Here is a 20,762-nt window from a genome sequence, read left to right as displayed (position 1 = left end):
TTTCATTTCGTTTCATTTCATTTCATTTCATTTCATTTCATGGCATTTTCACACCTCTTCATTTCAATTCATTTCATTTCATTTCATGGCATTTCCACACCTCTTCATATAAATACATTTCATTTCATTTCATTTCATTGCATTTCATTTCATGGCATTTCATGGCGTTTCATGGCATTTCATTTCATTTCATGGCATTTCCACACCTCTTCATTTCATTTCATTTCATTTCATTTCATTTCATTTCATTTCATTTCATATCATTTCATGGCATTTACACAGCTCTTCATTTCATTTAGTTCAATTTCAGTCTATTACATTTCATTTCATTTCATTAAATTTAATTTCATTTCATTTGATTTCATTTCATTACTTTTCCACACCTCTTCATTTCATTTCATTTCATTTCATTTCATTTCATTTCATTTCATGGCATCTCATTTCATTTCATTTGTTGGCATTTCCAAACCTCTTCATTTCATTTCATTTCATTTCATTTCATTTCATTTCATTTCATTTCATTTCATTTCATGGCATTTCCACACCTCTTCATTTCATTTCATTTCATTTCATTTCATTTCATTTCATTTCATTTCATTTCATTGCATTTCATTGCATTTCATAGCAAATCATTTCATTTCATTTCTTGGCAATTCCAAACCTCTTTATTTCATTTCATTTCTTGCCATTTCCAAACAGCTTCATTTCATTTCATTTCATTTCATTTCATTTCATTTCATTTCATTTCATTTCATTTCATTTCATTTCATGGCATTTCCACACCTCTTCATTTCATTTCATTTCATTTCATTTCATTTCATTTCATTTCATTTCATTTCATTTCATGGCATTTCATTGCATTTCATTTCATTTCATTTCTTGGCATTTCCAAAACACTTCATTCCATTTCATTCCATTTCATTCCATTTCATTTCATTTCATTTCATTTCATTTCATTTCATTTCATGGCATTTCCACACCTCTTCATTTAAATACATTTCATTTCATTTCATTTCATTTCATTTCATTTCATTTCATTTCATTTCATTCCATGGCTTTTCCACACCTTTTCATTTAATTTAATATAATTTAATTTAATTTAATTTAATTTCATTTCATTTCATTTCATTTCATGGCATTTCCACACCTCTTCATTTCATTTCATTTCGTTTCATTTCATTTCATTTCATTTCATTTCATGGCATTTTCACACCTCTTCATTTCAATTCATTTCATTTCATTTCATGGCATTTCCACACCTCTTCATATAAATACATTTCATTTCATTTCATTTCATTGCATTTCATTTCATGGCATTTCATGGCATTTCATTTCATTTCATGGCATTTACACACCTCTTCATTTCATTTCATTTCATTTCATTTCATTTCATTTCATTTCATTTCATTTCATGGCATTTACACACCTCTTCATTTCATTTAGTTCAATTTCAGTCTATTACATTTCATTTCATTTCATTACATTTCATTTCATTTCATTTGATTTCATTTCATGACTTTTCCACACCTCTTCATTTAAATACATTTCATTTCATTTCATTTCATTTCATTTCATTTCATTTCATTTCATGGCATTTCCACACCTCTTCATTTAAATACATTTCATTTCATTGCATTTCATTTCACTGGATTTCATTTCATTTCATGGCATTTCATTTCATTTCATTTGTTGGCATTTCCAAACCTTTTCATTTCATTTTATTTTATTTTATTTCATTTCATTTCATTTCATTTCATTTCATTTCATTTCATTTCATTTCATGGCATTTCCACACCTCTTCATTTCATTTCATTTCATTTCATTTCATTTCATTTCATTTCATTGCATTGCATTGCATTGCATTGCATTTCATTGCATTTCATTTCATTTCATTTCATTTCATTTCTTGGCATTTCCAAACCTCTTCATTCCATTTCTTTTCATTTGCATTGCATTTCATTGCATTTCATAGCAATTCATTTCATTTCATTTCTTGCCATTTCCAAACCTCTTCATTTCATTTCATTTCATTTCATTTCATTTCATTTCATTTCATTTCATTTCTTGCCGTTTCCAAAACTCTTCTTTTCATTTCATTTCATTTCATTTCATTTCATTACATTTCATTTCATTACATTTCATTTCATGGCATTTCCAAACCTCTTCATTCCATTTCATTTCATTTGCATTGCATTTCATTGCATTTCATAGCAATTCATTTCATTTCATTTCTTGCCGTTTCCAAACCTCTTCTTTTCATTTCATTTCATTTCATTTCATTTCATTTCATTTCATTTCATGGCATTTCCACACCTCTTCATTTCATTTCATTTCATTTCATTTCATTTCATTTCATTTCATTTCATTTCATTTCTTTTCATTTCATTTCATGGCATTTCATTGCATTTCATTTCATTTCATTTCATGGCATTTCCACACCTCTTCATTTCATTCCATTTCATTTCATTTCATTTCATTTCATTTCATTTCATTTCATTTCATGGCATTTCCACACCTCTTCATTTCATTTCATTTCATTTCATTTCATTTCATTGCATTGCATTGCATTGCATTGCATTGCTTTTCATTTCATTTCATTGCATTTCATTGCATTTCATTTCATGGCATTTCCACACCTCTTCATTCCATTTCATTTCATTTCATTTCATTTCATTTCATTTCATTTCATTTCATTTCATGGCATTTCCACACCTCTTCATTTCATTTCATTTCATTTCATTTCATTTCATTTCATTTCATTTCATGGCATTTCATTTCATTTCATTTCATTTCATTTCTTGCCATTTCAAAACCTCTTCATTTCATTTCATTTCATTTCATTTCATTTCATTTCATTTCATGGCATTTCCACACCTCTTCATTTAAATACATTTCATTTCATTTCATTTCATTTCATTCCATGGCTTTTCCACACCTTTTCATTTAATTTAATATAATTTAATTTAATTTAATTTAATTTAATTTAATTTCATTTCATTTCATTTCATTTCATTTCATTTCATTTCATGGCATTTCCACACCTCTTCATTTCATTTCATTTCGTTTCATTTCATTTCATTTCATTTCATTTCATGGCATTTTCACACCTCTTCAATTCATTTCATTTCATTTCATGGCATTTCCACACCTCTTCATATAAATACATTTCATTTCATTTCATTTCATTGCATTTCATTTCATGGCATTTCATGGCATTTCATGGCATTTCATTTCATTTCATGGCATTTCCACACCTCTTCATTTCATTTCATTTCATTTCATTTCATTTCATTTCATTTTATTTCATTTCATTTCATTTCATTTCATGGCATTTACACACCTCTTCATTTCATTTAGTTCAATTTCAGTCTATTACATTTCATTTCATTTCATTACATTTCGTTTCATTTCATTTGATTTCATTTCATGACTTTTCCACACCTCTTCATTTAAATACATTTCATTTCATTTCATTTCATTTCACTGGATTTCATTTCATTTCATGGCTTTTCCACACCTTTTCATTTAATTTCATTTCATTTCATTTAATTTAATTTCATTTCATTTCATTTCATTGCATTTCATTTCACTGGATTTCATTTCATTTCATGGCATTTCATTTCATTTCATTTGTTGGCATTTCCAAACCTTTTCATTTCATTTTATTTTATTTCATTTCATTTCATTTCATTTCATTTCATTTCATTTCATTTCATTTCATTGCATTGCATTGCATTGCATTGCATTGCATTGCATTTCATTGCATTTCATTGCATTTCATTGCATTTCATTTCATGGCATTTCCACACCTCTTCATTTCATTTCCTTTCATTTCATTTCATTTCATTTCATTTCATTTCATTGCATTGCATTGCATTGCATTTCATTGCATTTCATTGCATTTCATTTCATTTCATTTCTTGGCATTTCCAAACCTCTTCATTCCATTTCATTTCATTTGCATTGCATTTCATTGCATTTCATAGCAATTCATTTCATTTCATTTCTTGGCATTTCCAAACCTCTTTATTTCATTTAATTTCTTGCCATTTCCAAACCTCTTCTTTTCATTTCATTTCATTTCATTTCATTTCATTTCATTTCATTTCATTTCATTTCATTTCATTTCATGGCATTTCCACACCTCTTCATTTCATTTCATTTCATTTCATTTCATTTCATTTCATTTCATTTCATTTCATTTCATGGCATTTCATTGCATTTCATTTCATTTCATTTCTTGGCATTTCCAAAACACTTCATTCCATTTCATGGCATTTCATTTCATTTCATTTCATTTCATTTCATTTCATGGCATTTCCACACCTCTTCATTTAAATACATTTCATTTCATTTCATTTCATTTCATTTCATTTCATTCCATGGCTTTTCCACACCTTTTCATTTAATTTAATATAATTTAATTTAATTTAATTTAATTTAATTTCATTTCATTTCATTTCATTTCATTTCATGGCATTTCCACACCTCTTCATTTCATTTCATTTCATTTCATTTCATTTCATTTCATTTCATTTCATTTCATGGCATTTTCGCACCTCTTCATTTCAATTCATTTCATTTCATTTCATGGCATTTCCACACCTCTTCATATAAATACATTTCATTTCATTTCATTTCATTGCATTTCATTTCATGGCATTTCATGGCATTTCATGGCATTTCATTTCATTTCATGGCATTTCCACACCTCTTCATTTCATTTCATTTCATTTCATTTCATTTCATATCATTTCATGGCATTTACACACCTCTTCATTTCATTTAGTTCAATTTCAGTCTATTACATTTCATTTCATTTCATTACATTTCATTTCATTTCATTTCATTTCATTTCATGACTTTTCCACACCTCTTCATTTAAATACATTTCATTTCATTTCATTTCATTTCATTTCATTTCATTTCATTTCATTTCATGGCATTTCCACACCTCTTCATTTAAATACATTTCATTTCATTTCATGGCATTTCCACACCTCTTCATTTCATTTCATTTCATTTCATTTCATTGCATTTCATTTCTTTTCATTGCATTTCATAGCAATCCATTTCATTTCATTTCTTGGCATTTCCAAACCTCTTTATTTCATTTCATTTCTTGCCATTTCCAAACCACTTCATTAAAATACATTTCATTTCATTTCATTTCATTTCATTTCATTCCATGGCTTTTCCACACCTTTTAATTTAATTTAATTTAATTTAATTTAATTTCATTTCATTTCATTTCATTTCATTTCATTTCATTTCATTAAATTTCATGGCATTTGCACACCTCTTCATTTCATTACATTTCATTTCATTTCATTTCATTTCATTTCATTTCATTTCATTGCATTGCATTTCATTGCATTTCCTTTCATTTCATTTCATGGCATTTCCACACCTCTTCATTTCATTCCATTTCATTTCATTTCATTTCATTTCATTTCATTTCATTTCATTTCATTTCATTTCATTTCATGGCATTTCCACACCTCTTCATTTCATTTCATTTCATTTCATTTCATTTCATTGCATTGCATTGCATTGCATTTCATTGCATTTCATTTCATTTCATTTCATTTCATTTCATTTCATTTCATGGCATTTCCACACCTCTTCATTAAAATACATTTCATTTCATTTCATTTCATTTCATTTCATTCCATGGCTTTTCCACACCTTTTAATTTAATTTAATTTAATTTCATTTCATTACATTTCATTTCATTTCATTTCATTTCATTTCATTGCATTGCATTTCATTGCATTTCCTTTCATTTCATTTCTTGGCATTTCCAAACCTCTTAATTCCATTTCATTTCATTTCATTTCATTTCATTTCATTTCATTTCATGGCATTTCCACACCTCTTCATTTCATTTCATTTCATTTCATTTCATGGCATTTCTACACCTCTTTATTTCTTTTCATTCCATTTCATTGCATTGCATTTTCACACCTATTCATTTCATTTCATTTCATTTCATTTCATTTCATTTCATTTCATTATTTCATTTCATTTCATTACATTTCATTTCATGGCATTTCCACACCTCTTCATTTCATTTCATTTCATTTCATTTCATTTCATTTCATTTCATTTCATTTCATTGCATTGCATTTCATTGCATTTCATTTCATTTCATTTCATTTCATGGCATTTCCACACCTCTTCATTTCATTTCATTTCATTTCATTTCATTTCATTTCATTTCATTTCATTTCGTTGCATTTCATTTCACTTGATTTCATTTCATTTCATGGAATTTCGTTTCATTTCATTTGTTGGCATTTCCAAACCGTTTCATTTCATTTTATTTTATTTCATTTCATTTCATTTCATTTCATTGCATTTCATTTCATTTCATTTCATTTCATTTCATTGCATTGCATTTCGTTGCATTTCATTGCATTTCATTTCATTTCATTTCTTGGCATTTCCAAACCACTTCATTCCATTTCATTTCATTTGCATTGCATTTCATTGCATTTCATAGCAATTCATTTCATTTCATTTCTTGGAATTTCCAAAACTCTTTATTTCATTTCATTTCTTGCCATTTCCAAACCGCTTCATTTCATTTCATTTCATTTCATTTCATTTCATTTCATTTCATTTCATTTCATTTCATGGCATTTCCACACCTCTTTATTTCATTTCATTTCATTTCATTTTATTTTATTTCATTTCATTTCATTTCATTTCATTTCATTTCATTTCATTTCATTTCATTTCATTGCATTGCATTGCATTGCATTGCATTGCATTTCATTGCATTTCATTGCATTTCATTTCATTTCATTTCTTGGCATTTCCAAACCTCTTCATTCCATTTCTTTTCATTTGCATTGCATTTCATTGCATTTCATAGCAATTCATTTCATTTCATTTCTTGGCATTTCCAAACCTCTTCATTTCATTTCATTTCATTTCATTTCATTTCATTTCATTTCATTTCATTTCATTTCATGGCATTTCCACACCTCTTTATTTCATTTCATTTCATTTCATTTCATTTTATTTCATTTCATTTCATTTCATTTCATTTCATTTCATTACATTTCATTTCATGGCATTTCCAAACCTCTTCATTCCATTTCATTTCATTTGCATTGCATTTCATTGCATTTCATAGCAATTCATTTCATTTCATTTCTTGCCGTTTCCAAACCTCTTCTTTTCATTTCATTTCATTTCATTTCATTTCATTTCATTTCATTTCATTTCATTTCATTTCATGGCATTTCCACACCTCTTCATTTCATTTCATTTCATTTCATTTCATTTCATTTCATTTCATTTCATTTCATTTCATTTCATTTCATTTCATGGCATTTCATTGCATTTCATTTCATTTCATTTCATGGCATTTCCACACCTCTTCATTTCATTCCATTTCATTTCATTTCATTGCATTTCATTGCATTTCATTTCATGGCATTTCCACACCTCTTCATTCCATTTCATTTCATTTCATTTCATTTCATTTCATTTCATTTCATGGCATTTCCACACCTCTTAATTTCATTTCATTTCATTTCATTTCATGGCATTTCATTTCATTTCATTTCATTTGTTGGCGTTTCCAAACCTCTTCATTTCATTTCATTTCATTTCATTTCATTGCATTTCATTGCATTTCATAGCAATTCATTTCATTTCATTTCTTGGCATTTCCAAACCTCTTTATTTCATTTCATTTCTTATCATTTCCAAACCGCTTAATTTCATTTCATTTCATTTCATTTCATTTCATTTCTTGGCATTTCCAAACCTCTTTATTTCATTTCATTTCTTGCCATTTCCAAACCGCTTCATTTCATTTCATTTCATTTCATTTCATTTCATTTCATTTCATTTCATTTCATGGCATTTCCACACCTCTTCATTTCATTTCATTTCATTTCATTTTATTTCATGGCCTTTCATTGCATTTCATTTCATTTCATTTCATTTCATTTCATTTCATTTCATGGCATTTCCACACCTCTTCATTTAAATACATTTCATTTCATTTCATTTCATTTCATTTCATTTCATTCCATGGCTTTTCCACACCTTTTAATTTAATTAAATTTAATTTAATTTAATTTCATTTCATTTCATTTCATTTCATTTCATTTCATGGCATTTTCACACCTCTTCATTTCAATTCATTTCATTTCATTTCATGGCATTTCCACACCTCTTCATATAAATACATTTCATTTCATTTCATTTCATTGTATTTCATTTCATGGCATTTCATGGCATTTCATTTCATTTCATGGCATTTACACACCTCTTCATTTCATTTAGTTCAATTTCAGTCTATTACATTTCATTTAATGGCATTTACACACCTCTTCATTTCATTTAGTTCAATTTCAGTCTATTACATTTCATTTCATTTCATTACATTTCATTTCATTTCATTTGATTTCATTTCATTTCATTTCATTTCATTTCATTTCATGTCATTTCCACACCTCTTCATTTAAATACATTTCATTTCATTTCATTTCATTTCACTAGATTTCATTTCATTTCATGGCTTTTCCACACATTTTAATTTAATTTAATTTAATTTAATTTAATTTAATTTCATTTCATTTCATTTCATTGCATTTCATTTCATGTCATTTCCACACCTCTTCATTTAAATACATTTCATTTCATTTCATTTCATTTCACTAGATTTCATTTCATTTCATGGCTTTTCCACACATTTTCATTTAATTTAATTTAATTTAATTTAATTTAATTTCATTTCATTTCATTTCATTGCATTTCATTTCACTGGATTTCATTTCATTTCATGGCATTTCATTTCATTTAATTTGTTGGCATTTCCAAACCTTTTCATTTCATTTTATTTTATTTCATTTCATTTCATTTCATTTCATTTCATTTCATTTCATTGCATTTCATTGCATTTCATTTAATTTCATTTCATTTCATTTCATTTCATTTCATTATTTCATTTCATTTCATGGCATTTCCACACCTCTTCATTTCATTTCATTTCATTTCATTTCATTTCATTTCATTTCATTTCATTTCATTTCATGGCATTTCCACACCTCTTTATTTCATTTCATTTCATTTCATTTCATTTCATTTCATTTCATTTCATTTCGTTTCATTTCGTTTCATTTCATGGCATTTCATTTCATTTCATTTCATTTCATTTCATTTCATTTCGTTTTATTTCGTTTCATTTCATGGCATTTCATTTCATTTCATTTCATTTCATTTCATTTCATTACATTTCATTTCATTTCATTTCATGGCATTTCCACACCTCTTCATTTCATTTCATTTCATTTCATTTCAATTCATTTCATTTCATTGCATTGCACTTCATTGCATTTCATTGCATTTCATTTCATTTCATTTCATTTCATTTCATTTCATTTCATTTCTTGGCATTTCCAAACCTCTTCATTCCATTTCATTTCATTTCATTTCATTTCATTTCTTTTCATTTCATGGCATTTCCACACCTCTTTATTTCATTTCATTTCATTTCATTTCATTTCATTTCATTTCATTTCATTTCATTTCATTTCATGGCATTTCCACACCTCTTCATTTAAATACATTTCATTTCATTTCATTTCATTTCATTTCATTCCATGGCTTTTCCACACCTTTTCATTTCATTTCATTTCATTTCATTTCATTTCGTTTCATTTCATTTCATTGCATTTCATTTCACTGGATTTCATTTCATTTCATGGAATTTCGTTTCATTTCATTTGTTGGCATTTCCAAATCTTTTCATTTCATTTTATTTTATTTCATTTCATTTCATTTCATTTTATTTTATTTCATTTCATTTCATTTCATTTCATGGCATTTCCACACCTCTTCATTTCATTTCATTTCATTTCATTTCATTTCATTTCATTTCATTTCATTTCATTGCATTTCATTGCATTGCATTTCATTGCATTTCATTTCACTTCATTTCATTTCATTTCATTTCATTTCATTTCATTTCATGGCATTTCCACACCTCTTCATTTAAATACATTTCATTTCATTTCATTTCATTTCATTTCATTTCATTTCATTTCATTTCATTTCATGGCATTTCCACACCTCTTCATTTCATTTCATTTCATTTCATTTCATTTCATTTCATTTCATTTCATTTCATTTCATTTCATTTCATTTCATTTCATTTCATTGCATTTCATTTCATTTCATTGCATTTCATTTCATTTCATTTCATGGCATTTCCACACCTCTTCATTCCATTTCTTTTCTTTTCATTTCATTTCATTTCATTTCATTTCATTTCATTTCATTTCATTTCATGGCATTTCCACACCTCTTCATTTCATTTCATTTCATTTCATTTCATTTCATTTCATTTCATTTCATTTCATTTCGTTTCATTTCATGGCATTTCATTTCATTTCATTTCATTTCATTTCATTTCATGGCATTTCATTTCATTTCATTTGTTGGCATTTCCAAACCTCTTCATTTCATTTCATTTCATTTCATTTCATTTCATTTCATTTCATTTCATTTCATTTCATGGCATTTGATTGCATTTCATTTCATTTCATTTCATTTCATTTCATTTCATGGCATTTCCACACCTCTTCATTTCATTCCATTTCATTTCATTTCATTTCATTTCATTTCATTTCATTTCATTTCATTTCATGGCATTTCCACACCTCTTCATTTCATTTCATTTCATTTCATTTCATTTCATTTCATTTCATTTCATTTCATTTCATTGCAATGCATTGCATTGCATTGCATTGCATTGCTTTTCATTGCATTTCATTGCATTTCATTGCATTTCATTTCATGGCATTTCCACACCTCTTCATTCCATTTCATTTCATTTCATTTCATTTCATTTCATTTCATTTCATTTCATTTCATTTCATGGCATTTCCACACCTCTTCATTTCATTTCATTTCATTTCATTTCATTTCATTTCATTTCATTTCATTTCATTTCATGGCATTTCATTTCATTTCATTTCATTTGTTGGCGTTTCCAAACCTCTTCATTTCATTTCATTTCTTTTCATTTCATTTCATTTCATTTCATTGCATTTCATTGCATTTCATAGCAATTCATTTCATTTCATTTCTTGGCATTTCCAAACCTCTTTATTTCATTTCATTTCTTGCCATTTCCAAACCGCTTAATTTCATTTCATTTCATTTCATTTCATTTCATTTCTTGGCATTTCCAAACCTCTTTATTTCATTTCATTTCTTGCCATTTCCAAACCGCTTCATTTCATTTCATTTCATTTCATTTCATTTCATTTCATTTCATTTCATTTCATTTCATTTCATGGCATTTCCACACCTCTTCATTTCATTTCATTTCATTTCATTTTATTTCATGGCCTTTCATTGCATTTCATTTCATTTCATTTCATTTCATTTCATTTCATGGCATTTCCACACCTCTTCATTTAAATACATTTCATTTCATTTCATTTCATTTCATTTCATTTCATTCCATGGCTTTTCCACACCTTTTAATTTAATTTAATTTAATTTAATTTAATTTAATTTAATTTCATTTCATTTCATTTCATTTCATTTCATGGCATTTTCACACCTCTTCATTTCAATTCATTTCATTTCATTTCATGGCATTTACACACCTCTTCATATAAATACATTTCATTTCATTTCATTTCATTGTATTTCATTTCATGGCATTTCATGGCATTTCATTTCATTTCATGGCATTTACACACCTCTTCATTTCATTTAGTTCAATTTCAGTCTATTACATTTCATTTCATGGCATTTACACACCTCTTCATTTCATTTAGTTCAATTTCAGTCTATTACATTTCATTTCATTTCATTTCATTTCATTTCATTTCATGTCATTTCCACACCTCTTCATTTAAATACATTTCATTTCATTTCATTTCATTTCATTTCACTAGATTTCATTTCATTTCATGGCTTTTCCACACATTTTCATTTAATTTAATTTAATTTAATTTAATTTAATTTCATTTCATTTCATTTCATTGCATTTCATTTCACTGGATTTCATTTCATTTCATGGCATTTCATTTCATTTAATTTGTTGGCATTTCCAAACCTTTTCATTTCATTTTATTTTATTTCATTTCATTTCATTTCATTTCATTTCATTTCATTTCATTTCATTGCATTTCATTTCATTTCATTTCATTTCATTTCATTTCATTATTTCATTTCATTTCATGGCATTTCCTCACCTCTTCATTTCATTTCATTTCATTTCATTTCATTTCATTTCATTTCATGGCATTTCCACACCTCTTTATTTCATTTCATTTCATTTCATTTCATTTCATTTCATTTCATTTCGTTTCATTTCATGGCATTTCATTTCATTTCATTTCATTTCATTTCATTTCATTTCATTTCGTTTCATTTCATGGCATTTCATGGCATTTCATTTCATTTCATTTCATTTCATTTCATTTCATTTCATTTCATTTCATTTCATGGCATTTCCACACCTCTTCATTTCATTTCATTTCATTTCATTTCTTTTCAATTCATTTCATTTCATTGCATTGCACTTCATTGCATTTCATTGCATTTCATTTCATTTCATTTCATTTCATTTCATTTCTTGGCATTTCCAAACCTCTTCATTCCATTTCATTTCATTTCATTTCATTTCTTTTCATTTCATGGCATTTCCACACCTCTTTATTTCATTTCATTTCATTTCATTTCATTTCATTTCATTTCATTTCATTTCATTTCATTTCATTTCATTTCATGGCATTTCCACACCTCTTCATTTAAATACATTTCATTTCATTTCATTTCATTTCATTTCATTTCATTCCATGGCTTTTCCACACCTTTTCATTTCATTTCATTTCATTTCATTTCATTTCATTTCATTGCATTTCATTTCACTGGATTTCATTTCATTTCATGGAATTTCGTTTCATTTCATTTGTTGGCATTTCCAAATCTTTTCATTTCATTTTATTTTATTTCATTTCATTTCATTTCATTTTATTTTATTTCATTTCATTTCATTTCATTTCATGGCATTTCCACACCTCTTCATTTCATTTCATTTCATTTCATTTCATTTCATTTCATTTCATTTCATTTCATTTCATTTCATTGCATTGCATTGCATTGCATTTCATTTCACTTCATTTCATTTCATTTCATTTCATTTCATTTCATGGCATTTCCACACCTCTTCATTTAAATACATTTCATTTCATTTCATTTCATTTCATTTCATTTCATTTCATTTCATTTCATGGCATTTCCACACCTCTTCATTTCATTTCATTTCATTTCATTTCATTTCATTTCATTTCATTTCATTTCATTTCATTTCATTGCATTGCATTTCATTTCATTTCATTGCATTTCATTTCATTTCATTTCATGGCATTTCCACACCTCTTCATTCCATTTCTTTTCATTTCATTTCATTTCATTTCATTTCATTTCATTTCATTTCATGGCATTTCCACACCTCTTCATTTCATTTCATTTCATTTCATTTCATTTCATTTCATTTCATTTCATTTCATTTCATTTCATGGCTTTTCATTTCATTTCATTTGTTGGCATTTCCAAACCTCTTCATTTCATTTCATTTCATTTCATTTCATTTCATTTCATTTCATTTCATTTCATTTCATTTCATGGCATTTACACACCTCTTCATTTCATTTCATTTCATTTCATTTCATTTCATTTCATGGCATTTACACACCTCTTCATTTCATTTAGTTCAATTTCAGTCTATTACATTTCATTTCATTTCATTTCATTACATTTCATTTCATTTCATTTCATTTCATTTCATTTCATTTCATTTCATTTCATGGCATTTCCACACCTCTTCATTTAAATACATTTCATTTCATTTCATTTCATTTCACTGGATTTCATTTCATTTCATGGCTTTTCCACACCTTTTCATTTAATTTAATTTAATTTAATTTAATTTCATTTCATTTCATTTCATTGCATTTCATTTCACTGGATTTCATTTCATTTCATGGCATTTCATTTCATTTAATTTGTTGGCATTTCCAAACCTTTTCATTTCATTTTATTTTATTTCATTTCATTTCATTTCATGTCATTTCATTTACTTTCATTTCATGACATTTCATTTCATTTCATTTCATTTCATTTCATTTCATTTAATTTCATTTCATTATTTCATTTCATTTCATTTCATTTCATGGCATTTCCACACCTCTTCATTTCATTTCATTTCATTTCATTTCATTTCATTTCATGGCATTTCCACACCTCTTTATTTCATTTCATTTCATTTCATTTCATTTCATTTCATTTCATTTCGTTTCATTTCATGGCATTTCATTTCATTTCATTTCATTTCATTTCATTTCATTTCATTTCATGGCATTTCATTTCATTTCATTTGTTGGCATTTCCAAACCTCTTCATTTCATTTCATTTCATTTCATTTCATTGCATTTCATTTCATTTCATTTGTTGGCATTTCCAATCCTTTTCATTTCATATTATTTTATTTCATTTCATTTCATTTCATTTCATTTCATTTCATGGCATTTCCACACCTCTTCATTTCATTTCATTTCATTTCATTTCATTTCATTTCATTTCATTTCATGGCATTTCCACACCTCTTCATTTCATTTCATTTCATTTCATTTCATTTCATTGCATTGCATTTCATTTCATTTCATTTCATGGCATTTCCACACCTCTTTATTTCTTTTCATTTCATTTCATTGCATTGCATTTTCACACCTTTTCATTTCATTTCATTTCATTTCATTCCATGGCTTTTCCACACCTTTTCATTTAATTTAATTTAATTTAATTTAATTTCATTTCATTTCATTTCATTTCATTTCATTTCATTTCATGGCATTTCCACACCTCTTTATTTCATTTCATTTCATTTCATTTCATTTCATTTCATTTCATTTCATTTCATTTCATTGCATTGCATTGCATTGCATTGCATTGCATTGCATTTCATTGCATTTCATTGCATTTCATTGCATTTCATTTCATTTCATTTCTTGGCATTTCCAAACCTCTTCATTCCATTTCATTTCATTTGCATTGCATTTCATTGCATTTCATAGCAATTCATTTCATTTCATTTCTTGGCATTTCCAAACCTCTTTATTTCATTTCATTTCTTGCCATTTCCAAACCTCTTCATTTCATTTCATATCATTTCATTTCATTTCATTTCTTTTCATTTCATTTCATGGCATTTCCACACCTCTTTATTTCATTTCATTTCATTTCATTTCATTTCATTTCATTTCATTTCATTTCATTTCATTTTATTTCATTTCATTTCATGGCATTTCATTTCATTTCATTTCATGGCATTTCCACACCTCTTCATTTCATTTCATTTCATTTCATTTCATTTCATTTCATTTCAATTCATTTCATTTCATTTCATGGCATTTCCACACCTCTTCATTTCATTTCATTTCATTTCATTTCATTTCATTTCATTTCATTGCATTTCATTGCATGTCATAGCATTTCATTTCATTTCATTTCATGGCATTTCCACACCTCTTCATTTCATTTCATTTCATTTCATTTCATTTCATTTCATTTCATTTCATTTCATTTAATTGCATTGCATTGCATTGCATTGCATTGCATTTCATTGCATTTCATTGCATTTCATTTCATTTCATTTCATTTCTTGCCATTTCCAAACCGCTTCATTTCATTTCATTTCATTTCATTTCATTTCATTTCATTTCATTTCATTTAATGGCATTTCCACACCTCTTCATTTCATTTCATTTCATTTCTTGGCATTTCCAAAACACTTCATTCCATTTCATTCCATTTCATTTCATTTCATTTCATTTCATTTCATTTCATTTCATTTCATGGCATTTCCACACCTCTTCATTTCATTTCATTTCATTTCATTTCATTGCATTGCATTGCATTGCATTTCATTGCATTTCATTTCATTTCATTTCATTTCATTTCAAGGCATTTCCACACCTCTTCATTTATATACATTTCATTTCATTTCATTTCATTTCATTTCATTTAATGGCATTTCCACACCTCTTCATTTCATTTCATTTCATTTCATGGCATTTCCAAAACACTTCATTCCATTTCATTCCATTTCATTTCATTTCATTTCATTTCATTTCATTTCATTTCAAGGCATTTCCACACCTCTTCATTTATATACATTTCATTTCATTTCATTTCATTTCATTTCATTTCATTTCATTTCATTTCATTTCCTTCCATGGCTTTTCCACAACTTTTCATTTAATTTAATTTAATTTCATTTCATTTCATTTCATTTCATTTCATTTCATTTCATGGCATTTCCACACCTCTTCATTTCATTTCATTTCATTTCATTTCATTTCATTTCATTTCATTTCATTTCATGGCATTTCCACACCTCTTCATTTAAATACATTTCATTTCATTTCATTTCATTTCATTTCATTTCATTTCATTTTTTCATTTCATTTCATTTCATTTCATGGCATTTCCACACCTCTTTATTTCTTTTCATTTCATTTCATTTCATTTCATTTCATTTCATTTCATTTCATTTCATTTCATTTCATGGCATTTCATTACATTTCATTTCATTTCATTTCATTTCATTGCATTTCATTTCATTTCATTTCATTTCATTTGTTGACATTTCCCAACCGCTTCATTTCATTTCATTTCATTTCATTTCATTTCATTTCATTTCATTTCATTTCATTTCATTTCATGGCATTTCCACACCTCTTCATTTCATTTCATTTCATTTCATTTCATTGCATTTCATTGCATTTCATTTCATTTCATTTCATTTCTTGGCATTTCCAAACCTCTTCATTCCATTTCATTTCATTTCATTTCATTTCATGGCATTTCCACACCTCTTTATTTCATTGCATTTCATTTCATTTCATGGCATTTCCACACCATTTCATTTAAATACATTTCATTTCATTCCATTTCATTTCATTTCATTTCATTTCATTCCATGGCTTTTCCACATCTTTTCATTTAATTTCATTTCATTTGATTTAATTTAATTTAATTTCATTTCATTTCAATGCATTTCATTACACTGGATTTCATTTCATTTCATGGAATTTCGTTTCATTTCATTTGTTGGCATTTCCAAATCTTTTCATTTCATTTTATTTCATTTCATTTCATTTCTTGGCATTTCCAAAAGACTTCATTCCATTTCATTCCATTTCTTTTCTTTTCATTTCATTTCATTTCATTTCATTTCATTTCATTTCATTTCATGGCATTTCCACACCTCTTCATTTCATTTCATTTGATTTCATGGCATTTCTACACCTCTTTATTTCTTTTCATTTCATTTCATTGCATTGCATTTTCACAACTTTTCATTTCATTTCATTTCATTTCATTTCATTTCATTTCATTTCATTTCATTTCATGGCATTTCCACACCTCTTCATTTCATTTCATTTCATTTCATGGCATTTCTACACCTCTTTATTTCTTTTCATTTCATTTCATTTCATTTCATTTCATTTCATTTCATTTCATTTCATTTCATTATTTCATTTCATTTCATTTCATTTCATGGCATTTCCACACCTCTTCATTTCATTTCGTTTCATTTCATTTCATTTCATTTCATTTCATTTCATTTCATTTCATTGCATTTCATTGCATTGCATTTCATTGCATTTCATTTCATTTCATGGCATTTCCACACCTCTTCATTTCATTTCATTTCATTTCATTTCATTTCATTTCATTTCATTTCATTTCATTGCATTGCATTGCATTTCATTGCATTTCATTGCATTTCATTGCATTTCATTTCATTTCATTTCATGGCATTTCCACACCTCTTCATTTCATTTCATTTCATTTCATTTCATTTCATTTCATTGCATTGCATTTCATTTCACTGGATTTCCTTTCATTTCATGGCATTTCATTTCATTTCATTTCATTTCATTGCATTTCATTGCATTGCATTTCATTTCATGGCATTTCCACACCTCTTCATTTCATTTCATTTCATTTCATTTCATTTCATTTCATTTCATTGCATTTCATTTCATTGCATTTCATTGCATTTCATAGCAATTCATTTCATTTCATTTCTTGGCATTTCCAAACCTCTTTATTTCATTTCATTTCTTGCCATTTCCAAACCGCTTCATTTCATTTCATTTCATTTCATTTCATTTCATTTCATTTCATTTCATTTCATGGCATTTCCACACCTCTTCATTTCATTTCATTTCATTTCATTTCATTTCATTTCATTTCATTTCATTTCATGGCATTTCCACACCTCTTCATTTAAATACATTTCATTTCATTTCATTCCATTTCATTTCATTCCATGGCTTTTCCACACCTTTTCATTTAATTTAATTTAATTTCATTTCATTTCATTTCATTTCATTTCATTTCATTTCATTTCATTGCATTTCATTTCATTTCATTTCAATTCATTCCATGGCTTTTCCACACCTTTTCATTTAATTTAATTTAATTTAATTTAATTTAATTTAATTTAATTTCATTTCATTTCATTTCATGGCATTTCCACACCTCTTCATTTCATTTCATTTCATTTCATTTCATTTCATTGCATTGCATTTCATTGCATTTCATTGCATTTCATTTCATTTCATTTCTAGGCATTTCCAAACCTCTTCATTCCATTTCATTTCATTTCATTTCATTTCATTTCATTTCATTTCATTTCATTTCATTTCATTTCATTTCATGGCATTTCTACACCTCTTTATTTCTTTTCATTTCATTTCACTGCATTGCATTTTCACACCTATTCATTTCATTTCATTTCATTTCATTTCATTTCATTTCATTTCATTTTTTCATTTCATTTCATTTCATTTCATGGCATTTCCACACCTCTTCATTTCATTTCATTTCATTTCATTTCATTTCATTTCATTTCATTTCATTACATTTCATGGCATTTCCACACCTCTTTATTTCTTTTCATTTCATTTCATTTCATTTCATTTCATTTCATTTCATGGCATTTCATTACATTTCATTTCATTTCATTTCATTTCATTTCATTGCATTTCATTTCATTTCATTTCATTTCATTTGTTGACATTTCCCAACAGCTTCATTTCATTTCATTTCATTTCATTTCATTTCATTTCATTTCATTTCATTTCATTTCATTTCATGGCATTTCCACACCTCTTCATTTCATTTCATTTCATTTCATTTCATTGCATTTCATTTCCTTTCATTTCATTTGTTGGTATTTCCAAACCTTTTCATTTCATTTTATTTTATTTTATTTCATTTCATTACATTTCATTTCATTTCATTTCATTTCATTTCAATGCATTTCATTGCATTTCATTTCATTTCATTTCATTTCTTGGCATTTCCACACCTCTTCATTCCATTTCATTTCATTTCATTTCATTTCATTTCATGGCATTTCCACACCTCTTTATTTCATTTCATTTCATTTCATTTCATGGCATTTCCACACCACTTCATTTAAATACATTTCATTTCATTTCATTTCATTTCATTTCATTTCATTTCATTCCATGGCTTTTCCACATCTTTTCATTTAATTTCATTTCATTTGATTTAATTTAATTTAATTTCATTTCATTTCAATGCATTTCATTACACTGGATTTCATTTCATTTCATGGAATTTCGTTTCATTTCATTTGTTGGCATTTCCAAATCTTTTCATTTCATTTTATTTCATTTCATTTCATTTCTTGGCATTTCCAAAAGACTTCATTCCATTTCATTCCATTTCTTTTCTTTTCATTTCATTTCATTTCATGGCATTTCCACACCTCTTCATTTCATTTCATTTCATTTCATGGCATTTCTACACCTCTTTATTTCTTTTCATTTCATTTCATTGCATTGCATTTTCACACCTATTCATTTCATTTCATTTCATTTCATTTCATTTCATTTCATTTCATTTCATTTCATTTCATTTCATTATTTCATTTCATTTCATTTCATTTCATGGCATTTCCACACCTCTTCATTTCATTTCGTTTCATTTCATTTCATTTCATTTCATTTCATTTCATTTCATTGCATTTCATTGCATTGCATTTCATTGCATTTCATTTCATTTCATGGCATTTCCACACCTCTTCATTTCATTTCATTTCATTTCATTTCATTTCATTTCATTTCATTTCATTTCATTTCATTTCATTTCATTTCATTGCATTGCATTGCATTGCATTGCATTTCATTGCATTTCATTGCATTTCATTTCATTTCATTTCATGGCATTTCCACACCTCTTCATTTCATTTCATTTCATTTCATTTCATTTCATTTCATTTCATTTCATTTCATTGCATTTCATTTCACTGGATTTCCTTTCATTTCATGGCATTTCATTTCATTTCATTTCATTTCATTTCATTTCATTTCATTGCATTTCATTGCATTTCATTTCATGGCATTTCCACACCTCTTCATTTCATTTCATTTCATTTCATTTCATTTCATTTCATTGCATTGCATTTCATTTCATTTCATTTCATTGCATTTCATAGCAATTCATTTCATTTCATTACTTGGCATTTCCAAACCTCTTTATTTCATTTCATTTCTTGCCATTTCCAAACCTTTTCATTTCATTTTATTTTATTTCATTTCATTTCATTACATTTCATTTCATTTCATTTCATTTCATTTCATGGCATTTCCACACCTCTTCATTTCATTTCATTT

The sequence above is a fragment of the Cyrtonyx montezumae genome, unplaced genomic scaffold (assembly GCF_038088225.1).
Source record: "Cyrtonyx montezumae isolate F1298 unplaced genomic scaffold, pur_monq_1.0 scaffold_27, whole genome shotgun sequence".
Lineage (NCBI taxonomy): Eukaryota > Metazoa > Chordata > Aves > Galliformes > Odontophoridae > Cyrtonyx > Cyrtonyx montezumae.
The sequence above is the reverse complement of the archived record's forward strand: the minus strand, read 5'-3'. Positions refer to the sequence as shown.